A 12575-nucleotide genomic window follows, 5' to 3' on the forward strand; every position below is an offset into this window, starting at 1 on the left:
GAAGTTTGGGTATATATAGAAGAGCTTTGCGTTGATTTCACGTCAGGGGGGTTTCCGGGCTGTGCACGAGGTACGGGGGCGCGCCCCCACCCTCGCGGGCAGCCCGGGACTCTTCTGGCCTGCTTCGGGTACTCCGTGGGCTTCTTCTGGTCCAAAAATGATCTCCGTCAAGTGGCACATCAATTGGACTCCGTTTGGTTTTCCTTTTCTGCGATACTCTAAAACAAGGAGAAAACAGAAACTGGCACTGGGCTCTAGGTTAATAGGTTAGTCCCAAAAATCATGTAAAAGTGTATCATAAAGCCCATTAAACATCCAAGATAGATAATATAACAACATGAATACTTCATAAATTATAGATACGTTGAAGACGTATCAGCATCCCCAAGCTTAATTCCTGCTCGTCCTCGAGTAGGTAAATGATAAAAGAAATAATTTATGAAGTGTGAATGCTAGCAAGTGCTTAAGTTTGATCAATGATAATTCTAATCACTTTTTCTAGCATCATTATATGTCATAACAATAGCTCATCTCATAAAACTTTTCATGATCAAGTAACAAGCAAATCACATGTTTAAAGTATAGATCATAAACTTTCTTGAAAACTAGCAAACAATATTCTCAGTCATCAAACAATTGCAATTCATCTTATTTTCAGGAAGAGTCTATGTGAGAGTTTTGATTTAGCAAACTCCACATACTCAACTATCATTTAGTCTTTCACAATTGCTAACACTCACGCGATATTTATGGGTTCAAAGTTTTAACCAGACACAGAGAGAGATAGGGGCTTATAGATTCGCCTCCCAACCTTTTACCCCAAGGGTAATGTCAACAATAATAGTTCATGATGCCTTACATCCAATTGGATATATATATCAGAATCTTTCCAACACAAGGTGCTTGCCAAAGGATAAAATGTAAAAAGGAAAGGTGAAAATCACCATGACTCTTGCATAAGGTTAAGAGATAAAAGTAAAAGATAGGCCCTTCGTAGAGGGAAGCAGAGGTTGCCATGCGCTTTCAGGGTTGGATGCACAAAATCTTAATGCGAAAGAACATCACTTTATATTGCCACTTGTGATATGGACCTTTATTATGCAGTCCGTCGCTTTTATTTCTTCCACATCACAAGATCGTATAAAGCTTATTTCCTCCACACTAGTCAATCATACATATTTAGAGGGCAATTTTTATTGCTTGCACCGATGACAACTTACTTGAAGGATCTTACTCAATCCATAGGTAGGTATGGTGGACTCTCATGGCAAAACTTGGTTTAAGGATATTTGGAAGCACAAGTTGTATCTCTACTTAGTGCAAAGAATTTGGCTAGCATGAGGGGGAAAGGCAAGCTCAACGTGTTGGGCGATCCATGACAATATACTTTATTTCAGATATAAGAAAACATAACCCATTACGTTGTCTTCCTTGTCCAACATCAACCTTTTAGCATGTCATATTTTAATGAGTGCTCACAACTACAAAAGATGTCCAAGATAGTATATTTATATGTGAAATCCCTCTTCCTTCAATATTCTTTCATGAATTGTTCAAGTGACCAATTCTACGTTTGCTAACTTTCAATAAGTTTACTACCTATACTTATTATGTGTGAAGTCATTACTCCCCATGTTATAAGCATACGAAACATATATAAATTCAGATTGATGACATTCAATTTATTCAACCATTTACTCATAGGATATACAAGAAGCACATGAGCAAATGACAAACTGCTATAAAAGATATGAGTGAAGAACACTGAGTAATCAAATAATTAACTAGCCATGGGAGGATTCTTTTTCATTCAATATTTCAGATCCAATGATTTTATTCAAACAGCAAGTAAAATTGAAAATACGCTCCAAGCAAAACACATATCATGTGACGAATAAAAATATAGCTCCGAGTAAGGTATACCGATAGTTTTGAAGACGAAAGAGGGGATGCCTTCCGGGACATCCCCAAGCTTAGGTACTTGAGTCTTCCTTGAATATTACCTTGGGGTGCCTTAGGCATCCCCAAGCTTAGGGTCCTTCCACTCCTTATTCTCCTCATATTGATATCTCACCCAAAGCTTGAAAACTTCAATCACACAAAACTTAACCAAACTTCGTGAGATAGGTTAGTATGATAAAGAGTAAACCATTCACTTTGGTACTGTCTAAGACAAGTTTCATAATTGTTCCCACACAATGTCTACTGTACCATATCATTTCTACAATTTATATTGAGAAATATAAGTCATAGAAATTAGAAAACAAGCAAACTATGCAATGAAAACAGAATCTGTCAGAAACAGAACAGTCTGTAATGATCTGAACATAAACCATACTTCTGCTACTCCAAAAATTATGAAATAAATTGGTGGACGTGAGGAATTTGTCTATTAATCTTATGCAAAAAGGATCAACTAAAAATCACTCTTCTGTAAAAAATGACAGCTAATCTCGTGAGCGCAAAGTTTCTGTTTTTTACAGCAAGATCACATTGACTTTCTCCTATGTCTTCCCAAAGGTCTTACTTGGCACTTTATTGAAACAGAAGCTATAAAACATGATTACTACAGTAGCTTAATCATGTAAACACACAAAAACAGTAAGGGTAAATATTGGGTTGTCTCCCAACAAGCGCTTTTCTTTAATGCCTTTTAGCTAGGCATGATGATTTCAATGATGCTCACATAATAGACAAGAGTTGAAACACAAAGAGAGCATCTTGAAAGATATGACTAGCACATTTAAATCTAACCCACTTCCTATGCCTAGGGATTTTATGAGCACACAATTTATAAGAACAACAATCAACTAGCATAGGAAGGCAAAACAAGTATAACTTCAAAACTTTAAGCACATAGAGAGGAAACTTGATATTATTGCAACTCCTACAAGCATGTATTCCTCCCTCATAATAATTTTCAGTAGCATCATGGATAGCAACTTTGTTCTCATACTCAATTGGAACCTCTTCCGAAATAGTGGAATCATTACTAGCTAAAGTTGACACTCTTCCAAATCCCCTTTCATAAATATCACACTAAGATTCAACACCCTCCAAAAAAGTGGGATCACTAATTCCTAAAGTTGATACTCTTCCAAACCACTTTAAATGATAGTATTATTCATACTCCAAAAGATATAAGTGAAGTTCATGGAGCATTCTACAATTAACATAGACTAACCAATATCCAAGCTCAAAATATATAAGTGAAGCACACGAAGAATTCTATAAACCATACTCAAAAGATTTAAGTGAAGCACAAAGAGTAATTCTATAAGATCGTACTTAAAAGATATAAGTGAAGCACATGAAGTATTCTATAAATTGATGAAGGGACATCTCATACAAGCATGGTTCCTAAAGGAAAAACAAAAACACAAAGGACACAAATCATGTGAACAAAGCAAAAACCGAGGTATACTGTTGGGGATATTACCACTGGGCGTAAACCGGCCAGGAGGGGCCGGGTTAACTTCATAAGTAGTTCATCTGTATCTGAAGCCCATGAATACAGACGGTGACGCTTCATGAAGGCCCAGGGCCCAAAGCCGGTTTAAGGCCTGTAGACACAAACCGACATTGAGATGTAAACTTGTGTTGTAAGATAGAAGTAGCAGAGACCGAGACGGACACGATTATGAGCTGGCCTCCGAGTCTGTAAACCGACGGGCGTCAACCCATGTATATAAGGGGACGACCCGGCGGCGGTTCAGGGACAACAGACAACAACTCGAGACTCAGGCAAAGCGTATTCGCTCCCTGGTCATCGAAACCCCATCAATTCCATCACAACTAGACGTAGGCTTTTACCTTTATCGTAAGGGGCCGAACTAGTATAAAACTCTCTTGCGTCCCTTGTCCACTTTAACCCCTTTAAGCTAACCCGTAGCGATGGCTCCACGACTAAGTCCTTTCTCTAGGACATCTGCCGTGACAAAACCACGATAGTTGGCGCCCACCGTGGGGCTATCGCACGATGGTTTCAAGATCTTGGAGGGCAACTTCGAAGGACTCAAGGGTTACGCTGTGGGCCGGATGACCAAGAGTCGTCGCGGCAAGCTCTACATCGACGATGCAGGCTGGGGCCCCGAGGTCGGCTCAATCGAGTACGGGTACCGGGTCCCCTTTGGTGGCATACACGTTTTCATTGGCAAGATCGGCGAACCGGGCCCTGAGCCGGACATCTGCACCGACCTCATCGAAACGGCTCAGCGTGCGAGATCTGCCCGGGTCAAGCCTGTCATGAAGCGTGCCTTCGTGGGAGTTATCCATGGAGGTGAATCTGAGGATAGATCAGAATCTGGTGGTGAGACCGTCGTTTATTCCGGCGACGAGTCATCGACCGGAGAGACCGAGTCGTTATATCAGTTACAAGATGGCTGGATTGGGGGCTGTTCCGATGGCGACAGTATTCCGGACCCCTTTGATCTGCCAAACCGGATGGCGATCTTCATGGCCGGCACGCAACCAACGCTCCACTCTTCGACCGCAGCGGCGATGATTTCCGGATCAGCAGCGGGGGCAGCGGCTGGGGCAGGAGGCCCTGTGCGACCGCCAGCTCAGGTTCTATCTGATTTGTTTGATGTGTTGGCAACACTGATGGCGGAGGTTAACCCGGCGGATCAGGATGCACACAATGCGGAAATCGCGAAAGTGAAAGATCAGATCACCCAGGCAAAAGCCGACTTAGTAGCCGAGGATACCAGGATAGCCGCGGAGCGGGTCGCTTTGGATGCACAAGCTTACCGGATTATGCTGGATCAGAGTGCGTCGAACGAAGTCCTGAAGAGGAGGCAGCGATCTCGCCTGCCGCCGGTTTATGACGCTAGAAATCTCTTTAACACCCCAGGAGCAGGGACCAGTAATCCGCCGGTGGTAAACCGGGCAGAGGCACCCGGAGCAGGGTCGCCGGTTCAGCCATGTTTGGTGGATCCGCCTCGTCAGAACAACATTGTGGTACCTCATGTCCCCACGCCACCGGGTCATTATTCTAACCCAATGGACAACATTGTCGCTGCTGCTTCACGGCTGGCGGCCATCCCGATCGAAGGCGATTCTCCAGCAGCGGTCGAGACGCGTCGGGTTAAGGAGCTTCTTCAGACAGCCTTGGTTCAATAGGAGGCTTATTCATATAGTCGCGATCGGATTCATTCCACTCCCCGTCCTAGCCGGAGTTACAGCAGGCGTATGGATGAACCGGCAGTATCAAGCAATGCGCGGAACCGTGATTCGCCCCGTGGCCATAACCCGGTGGGTGGTGCTGGTGATGCTCAGGAGGTGGTGGACCGGGCTCGGGCACGCAGAGAGGCCGAGTTAGCGGCGCAGCACGAGGCCCGTCAGCTTACTCCGGTTCATCCAACCACATCGGTGGAACCAGGAGTTACCTCTAGTTCCTTGGGAGTGCCATGTCTTGTCCCAGCGTTGCGCAATGTGCGCCTGCCCAAGGATTTCAAGGGCCCGCGCAAGGTGCCAAATTACACCGCCGGGTTATCCCCTGAAACATGGGTTGAAAGCTACGAGATGGCCATGGAGATGCTGGACGTGGATGATGCGGCATGTGCGAAGTACTTCACCATGATGCTAGAAGGAACGGCCCACACTTGCCTAAAGAGCTTACCGGCTAATTCTATCAGGTCATGGACCGAGTTGAGAGCCCGGTTTATTCAGAATTTCAAGGATACGTGCAAGCAGCCCATGTCAATTGTCGACTTAGCTGCCTATGTCTAGGAGGAAGGAGAGTCAAGAACCCATTGGGTGCGCCGGGTTTCGGAGATTTTGCATTCATCAGACCGCATCAACGCTGACACCGCAGTTTTAACATTGGAAGGCAATTGCCGGTTTGAACCCTTGAAGTTGAAGTTGGGACGGCTCAAACGTCATTGTAATGACTGTGGAACCCTCATGGCTGCACTGGTGAAGTATGCCGACTCTGATAGTACCAAGGATCCTGAGTCTGATGATGATAAGACAGGGAAGGGAAAGAAGAGCGGCAACGCCAAGGGGCAACACCATAACTCGGCGGGTCATGGAAACGGCGGCAAGCGTAAAGCGGACCACGGTTTAGACTTTGTGGCTAACAGTAATACACACGAAAAGGGCCAGCGGCGTAAGGGTAAACCGCCCCGGCGCAGTGGAATGCCGAATCCTAATCCGGACCGTTTGTCGTACCTATTGAACCAGCCCTGTCCAAAGCATGGGACGAAGGAGGAACCGTCTACACACCTCTAGAAAGATTGTTACATCATGCAAGAGTTCAAAATTTTTGATTCTTTCCGGTATGATCATGGATCAGAAGGCGGTTCGGGCTCTGGTTCTCATGGGCCGGGTTATGGCGGAGGAAATTCCGGTTCAGGATTCCATGGCAATCAGGGTGGACATAACAATCAAAGTAATCAAGGTAACCACTACAAAAAAATACAGTTCCGTGATGATACGTGTTTGTCACAGTAGGTCGCGTTTTTTATCATGCATGTACATCCATGACGATTTTATTACAGAATCAAGATAGTCATACCTGTGCTGTCGTAGAAGTGTTCCATGACATTACCAAAATTATCATCGCGGAAGTGTCCACTTCCATGACGATAAATCGCGCGTCACAGAAGTGCTTTCGTCAAGGGTGACCGACACATGGCATCCACCATAACGGAACGCCGTTAAGCTATCGGGTCGGGTTTTGGATCCGATAACCCGTTAACAGCCCCGACCAATGGGGATTTTCCACGTGTAAAATCATCATTGGCTGGAGGAAACACGTGTCGGCTCACCGTTGGGACAGATGTCATCCACTCATTGGACCGAAGGCGCCTATGATACGGCGACACGTGGCACGGCCCAACAGAGGCCCATTCCTGTGAAAAGGCCGGCCCGTTTGACTTGGTCAAAAGGTGGCGGGCCGGCCCACGGAAAGCCTGTTAACGGCCTGTTTGCATATAGCCCATTTCCAGCCTGCTAACCCAGGGCCCGTTACGCCCTTTCCGAATTAGGCCCAGTAGCGTCATCTGGGCCGTCCAATATGATTCAGTCCGTTTTAAGTTCCGGCCCATGTGTGGCCCATGACTTCTTTCGGCCCATATGAGGACCTTTGTAACTGTTGGCCCATTAACGGCCCGTGGTGAAACTGGCCCGTAATGAACAGTGTATCACTTTATACCCATTAACGACCCGTTATTCCATTGGGCCGTTTCCAGCCCATGTTATTTCGGCCTTCTCAGGGCCCATTGATTCTTGGTCTCATTTGCAGCATTCGGTTACATACGGCCCGTTACTGTCATTTTCTACTTGTGGGCCAAATTCAGCCCATCGTTATAGTCGGCCCGCTTGCGGACCGTTAATACGTTGGGCCGTTTTCATGTCAAAAAAACCCGTTGGGCTATTTTCATAGAGTTATCAAATACGGCCTATTAACGACCCGTTATGGTCCACGAATAGTATGGCCCATGATTGGCGAAATGATGATACGCCCTGTAGAAGGCCCATGGATCCTACGACCCGTATGAGACCCATGGATAGTACGGCCCGTAGAAGGCCCATGGATCATACGGCCCGTAGAAGGCCCATGGACCCTACGGCCCATAGAAGGCCCATGGACCCTAAGGCCCGTATAGAAGGCCGATGGATCCTATGGGCGAACGAAGGCCCATGGATCATTCGTCCTGCAGGAGGCCCATGGTTACAACAGTCCGTGTGTTGCCATGATTATTTTGGCCTAGTTACCAAAAATAGGCTATTGTGGCCACTAGAAAAAAACAGAAAAAGAACTGCAGTGACTACAAGCAAACAACTAAACAAGACAATAAGGAAATAAATAAGCAAGCAATTAACGCTAGCCTATTATCGCTATTACACATATTACATCCACTGGGCATCAAAGTTTGCCACCAGTGCAAATATAGGGAAGAAAGCAGCACATTACATACACTGGCCGTCAAAATTGTCCACCAGTGCAAATAAACGCGGCGGCAAAACAAGAGCATAACTGAAACAACTTCAGAAGAGCTCAAGAAATGTTATCCTGGGTATCCACCATGCTGGCAATAAGCTTAGCAAGCTGATTAGCTTTGTCCTATTTGGCGCTAAAATCCTCTAACGCTTGCTGTTGCACCAGAAAGTACGCATCTGAATGCTCCAGGGACTTCCGCAGTCCTTCCGCTTCTTATCGCAGCACAACTGATCGATGTCTTTCAGCTTCTAGTTGAGACTCAAGAAACCGAACTGATTCAGATAGTGAGTTTGAATAGCTTGTGCAAGCGGTAGTGGCCAGTAACTCAAACACTAAACCAAGACAGTACTTTGGGGTTGTCTCACTGTCTTCAAGATAGTCTTCCTTAGCTGTTTTATCAGCTTTGTTGGAGACCAACAAGGATGTGTCACTATCCTGAACCTTATCTGCATTACTTCCTTCACCATTGCTTAATAAGGCACTCTTCCCCAATATTCTGTCAGCATTCTAAAAGAAGAAACAAGCAGACACATAACAAGTTTAGCATGTAATAGTATATGAAACTCATTTTGGTGAACCAGTTCATTAGTAAGGTGGACAGGATTAAACTACCAAGTCTTCTATTGCCAAGTACTAGTACATAATAAAAGCATCAAACAAACATATATCTATGTCCTATGGTCACTGCATTGTCTTGCCAAATCAAAATAGAGACACGGTTCAAATCATATCAGTTCAAGACAAAGCAGTAGTGAAAGAATACAAAGTGTGGGAAACTACACGGCACAACAAGATTTCAGATGGGTACCACGGGTCTACATGTACAACAACACTATTGGCTCTGTTGTGATGCTAGTAATGTGCATGATATGAAAGTCAACTGTATACACAATTGAAATTGAAATCAACAGATCTATTGATAAGAGCAAACCTGTTAAAGAAACATGCGTGAACATACCTGCTGTGCCATTGGAGTTTCGATTGGATCCTTCAATTTAAAAATAAGTTTGTATGAGTAAATACAGTGATACAAGAGCAAAGCAATCATAGTTAAAAAGGCGCGCCTAAGCGAGCGCTTAAGCGCGCCTAGGCTCTAGGCGTTGGCAAAACGCATTGCGCATAACTACGCATAATCTGTGCATAACTGCGCATAAGCATGCGCTTTGGTCAGTAAAGCGCAAGGCGGTGGCAAAACGCACAATTAACGCCTAACACTTTTTTGAACTACGATAGCAATGGAATCTTAAATTAGAACAGTTGTTCTTCAGGTTTAGGCACTTGTTCTACATGAACAGAGTACAGTAAGACGCAAGAATATAATACTTAAAAATAGAAAATGAGCTCATAGACCTTACCACATTCTTGGTTCGGGACCAGTACAGAACAAGGCGTTCCCAGTAATCGTCCAGTAAATGTGTCTCAGGAGAACGTAAGGGAATTTGATGAGTTTCTTTGCCGGTGAAGTACGTTTTCTTCAGGTAATTCCGATACTGCCACGAAGCATTCTTGAAGATAGCAGAGGTATTAGCACAGGTTACCTCATCCTGTGTTTCCAAATCGGTCCTTCTCTATAGAGAAAAATGGGAAAATTTGCTGTATTATAACCATCATGGAGGTAGGATGTATGGGACGAAGCAAAGTAATTGCCGTGAATAACATTACTTACACATAACTCCTGGACAAACACCTGCAACTGGCATTTTCCTTCATCTTCAGTATAATATTTCCAAGATGGGAAGATACGCACATACGATTTAACAACATCAAATGCGATAGATGCTAAACTACGACTAGCTGGTTGTGCTTCCTCCACAGGAATAGGCGTACTAACTGGTGGAGTTGGGGTTTGCTGTGATAGTATTGGCCCTTTGGGCACTGGAGCTGCCTTACTAACTGCTCTTGTTTGGGAGATCTATGGTGGAGATGGTGCTGTGTCAACAGGAACTGGGTTACTATCGGCTGGGGTTCGGGTTAAATTGGGTGAAGCTGGTTCTCTGTCCATCGCAGTAGGGGTACAATCTGCGAGAGTTTGGGTTATGTGTGGTAGGGCTGGTTCTTGTGCATGTACAACCGGGGTGCTATCTCCACCAAGAGGTAGCACTGTTTTATTTGAAGACCGTGTTTTTAGTCCGCTAGATACTGGCATCACCCGCTCCAATTCAAATGGCTGATAAACAGGAAACATAGTTGAAGGTACAGACATTGTATGAGAGACAGATGCAATAGATAGTGTGGAAAAAAGAGGGCATGAAATAGTTGACATGTATATTGTTTAACTAAAACGGATAGCATGACATAATTTCACATATATGATGTCTATCTAAACTGGATAGCATAGCATAACATAATTCAAAGATATGATGAATAACTAAACAGGATCGCATGACATAATTCACCTACATGTTATCTAAGTAATCAGGATCGCATCAGTTAATTCACATATGTGATTTATATGCTAAACAGAGGGCATTCGATATGATGTCTGAACTAAGAACATGGTGTTGAATATTGTGTATATGATGTCTAAACTATGCAATGCAAGACACCGTATGCATGATATGAGCAGTATAACTGTGCCAAGTTAGAGCATACACCTCAGTGGGGGAATAGGACTGGTCATCTGTCTCTGAATCCATCTCTGAGGAGCTATCGGGACCCAACAAGAGATCTGCTTCGACAGGTCGCACTGTCTGCTCTGAAGGCCTTGTTTTCACTCCAGATTTTTCCATCTCCCACCCAAATGGCTGATTCACAGGAAGAGTAGTTTAATGTACAAACATTGTCGACAAATGGAAATGTAATGAAGAAAAGGATGGGCAAGATATCATTCAAATATATGATGCCTGGTTAAACAGGATGGCATTGCACATTTCACATATATTATGGTTGGCTAAAAGATATGAGACTGCATAATTCCCATATATGATATATAAACTAAACAAGTGGCATTACAGAACATGTCTAAACTAAGCAGATGACATATATGATGTCAAAAGTAGGCACTGCAAGGCAATATATGCATGATATGACTAACATCATCATGCCAAGGTAGAGCAAACACCTTGGGGGGTAAATAGGAGTGGTCAGCGGCGTCTGAATCCGCCTCAGAACAGATATCTTCCTCTGGATTACAATCTGGAGAGGGGTGGGGAGGGTTTGCCATTGAACCCACCATGGAGGGATGTCTGCATGACATTGTATTGCCGCGCAAAACTCTTCTCTTTTTCTCTACATGTTCAGCATGACTGTGTACAATGTCTGACATGCATACGAAAAAAATATGGTGAGATTATGTAAGGACAGCATGCAGAAATTTAGAGTCATGGTAACAACCAGTGGATCGACGTTTTTCCGTTGAACAAAAATAGCCCTAATGGATCGACGTGGATGTATAGTAATAAGTGATGCAACAAGTGTACAACCTCTTTGCCGTAGTCGTGTCGACCTCAGCATCATTGGGTTGGTCGCTGAAGCAGTTGAGGCAGAGGTGGCTGTCGGAGGTGTGGAGGAAGATCTGAGGAATCTGTAGACGGCGTCCAGGGCACTGCTCTGTTGTGATGGATCGTTCTATCGTTGGAGCAGCTCCGGTGAGCCGTAAGACGTCAAGGCTGAAGCAGCACAAGACAGACATCGTCAATCTCAAGTGGGATTCTAATAGCATCTCCAATAGATGATGTAAAATGGATGTAAAATTGACATCACCAAAAACCACCTGACTACAACAGATGAGGTAAAAACTGTTGACTCTGAACTTAACTGTCGAAACTGAAATTTACTGTGGAATCTGAATGCTACTGTCGAAACTGAACGCAATGGTAGCAGAGAGGCACTTGACATGTAGTTTAGGGAGGGCCTGCAGTTCATCTTCAACCTGCACCCCCCTGAGCCGCCAGCCACCACCGGCCAAACCGCCGGTCCCAGCACCGCCTCGCCGCCCCGACACAACTCACCACCGCAGCCCCGGCCAGCCCTCTAGGACCCCCGCCCCCACCCTGAACCCTAAGATAGATAGTGGGGTACCTCTCGGGCGAGCCCCCGTCCCCGCTGCAGGTGGTTCTTCCTTAACTCCGGCGAGCCCCCCAACCCCTGAAAATCGACTGACCCAAAAGTTGATTCAGTCGACTGAAGTGTGGCTTAATCGGAGCAGAGCAGCAGCACGAGCGAGGGGGAGAGCAGCAGCAGCAGCTGGGCGAGCGAGCGATCGAGCGAGAGCCGGAGCAGCAGCAGCAGCGCGAGTGAGCAAGAGCCGGAGCAGCAGCAGCAGATCCAGCTGGTATGGACGCCGCCGCCGAAGGGGCCTCGCACTGGGGGAGAGCCGCCGTGGAGATGTCGCCCGCGGTGCCGGCTTCAAGGTAGCCGCTCCATGGGGGTGCGGGATGGAGCACCGTCGGTGCCGGGAGGTCGAGTTGAGGAGAAGGTGCGATGCGATGAGTGTACACCCTCTTTGGTGGCGCCGAGTAGGCCTCGACTTCGTCCGAGGAGTCGGTGAGGATGCTGCGGTTCTGGTGGAGCAGGTTAAGGCGGCGCTGTGGGGATGGAGCAGCCGCGATAGACGAGGCGATCGTCGGAGCAGCTCCTTGGAGGTGGAGGACGGGGCGGCTGAACCGGCGGGACGGCGAGATGGACGACG

The sequence above is a fragment of the Triticum aestivum genome, chromosome 7D (assembly GCF_018294505.1).
Source record: "Triticum aestivum cultivar Chinese Spring chromosome 7D, IWGSC CS RefSeq v2.1, whole genome shotgun sequence".
In the NCBI taxonomy this organism is placed as follows: Eukaryota; Viridiplantae; Streptophyta; class Magnoliopsida; order Poales; family Poaceae; genus Triticum; species Triticum aestivum.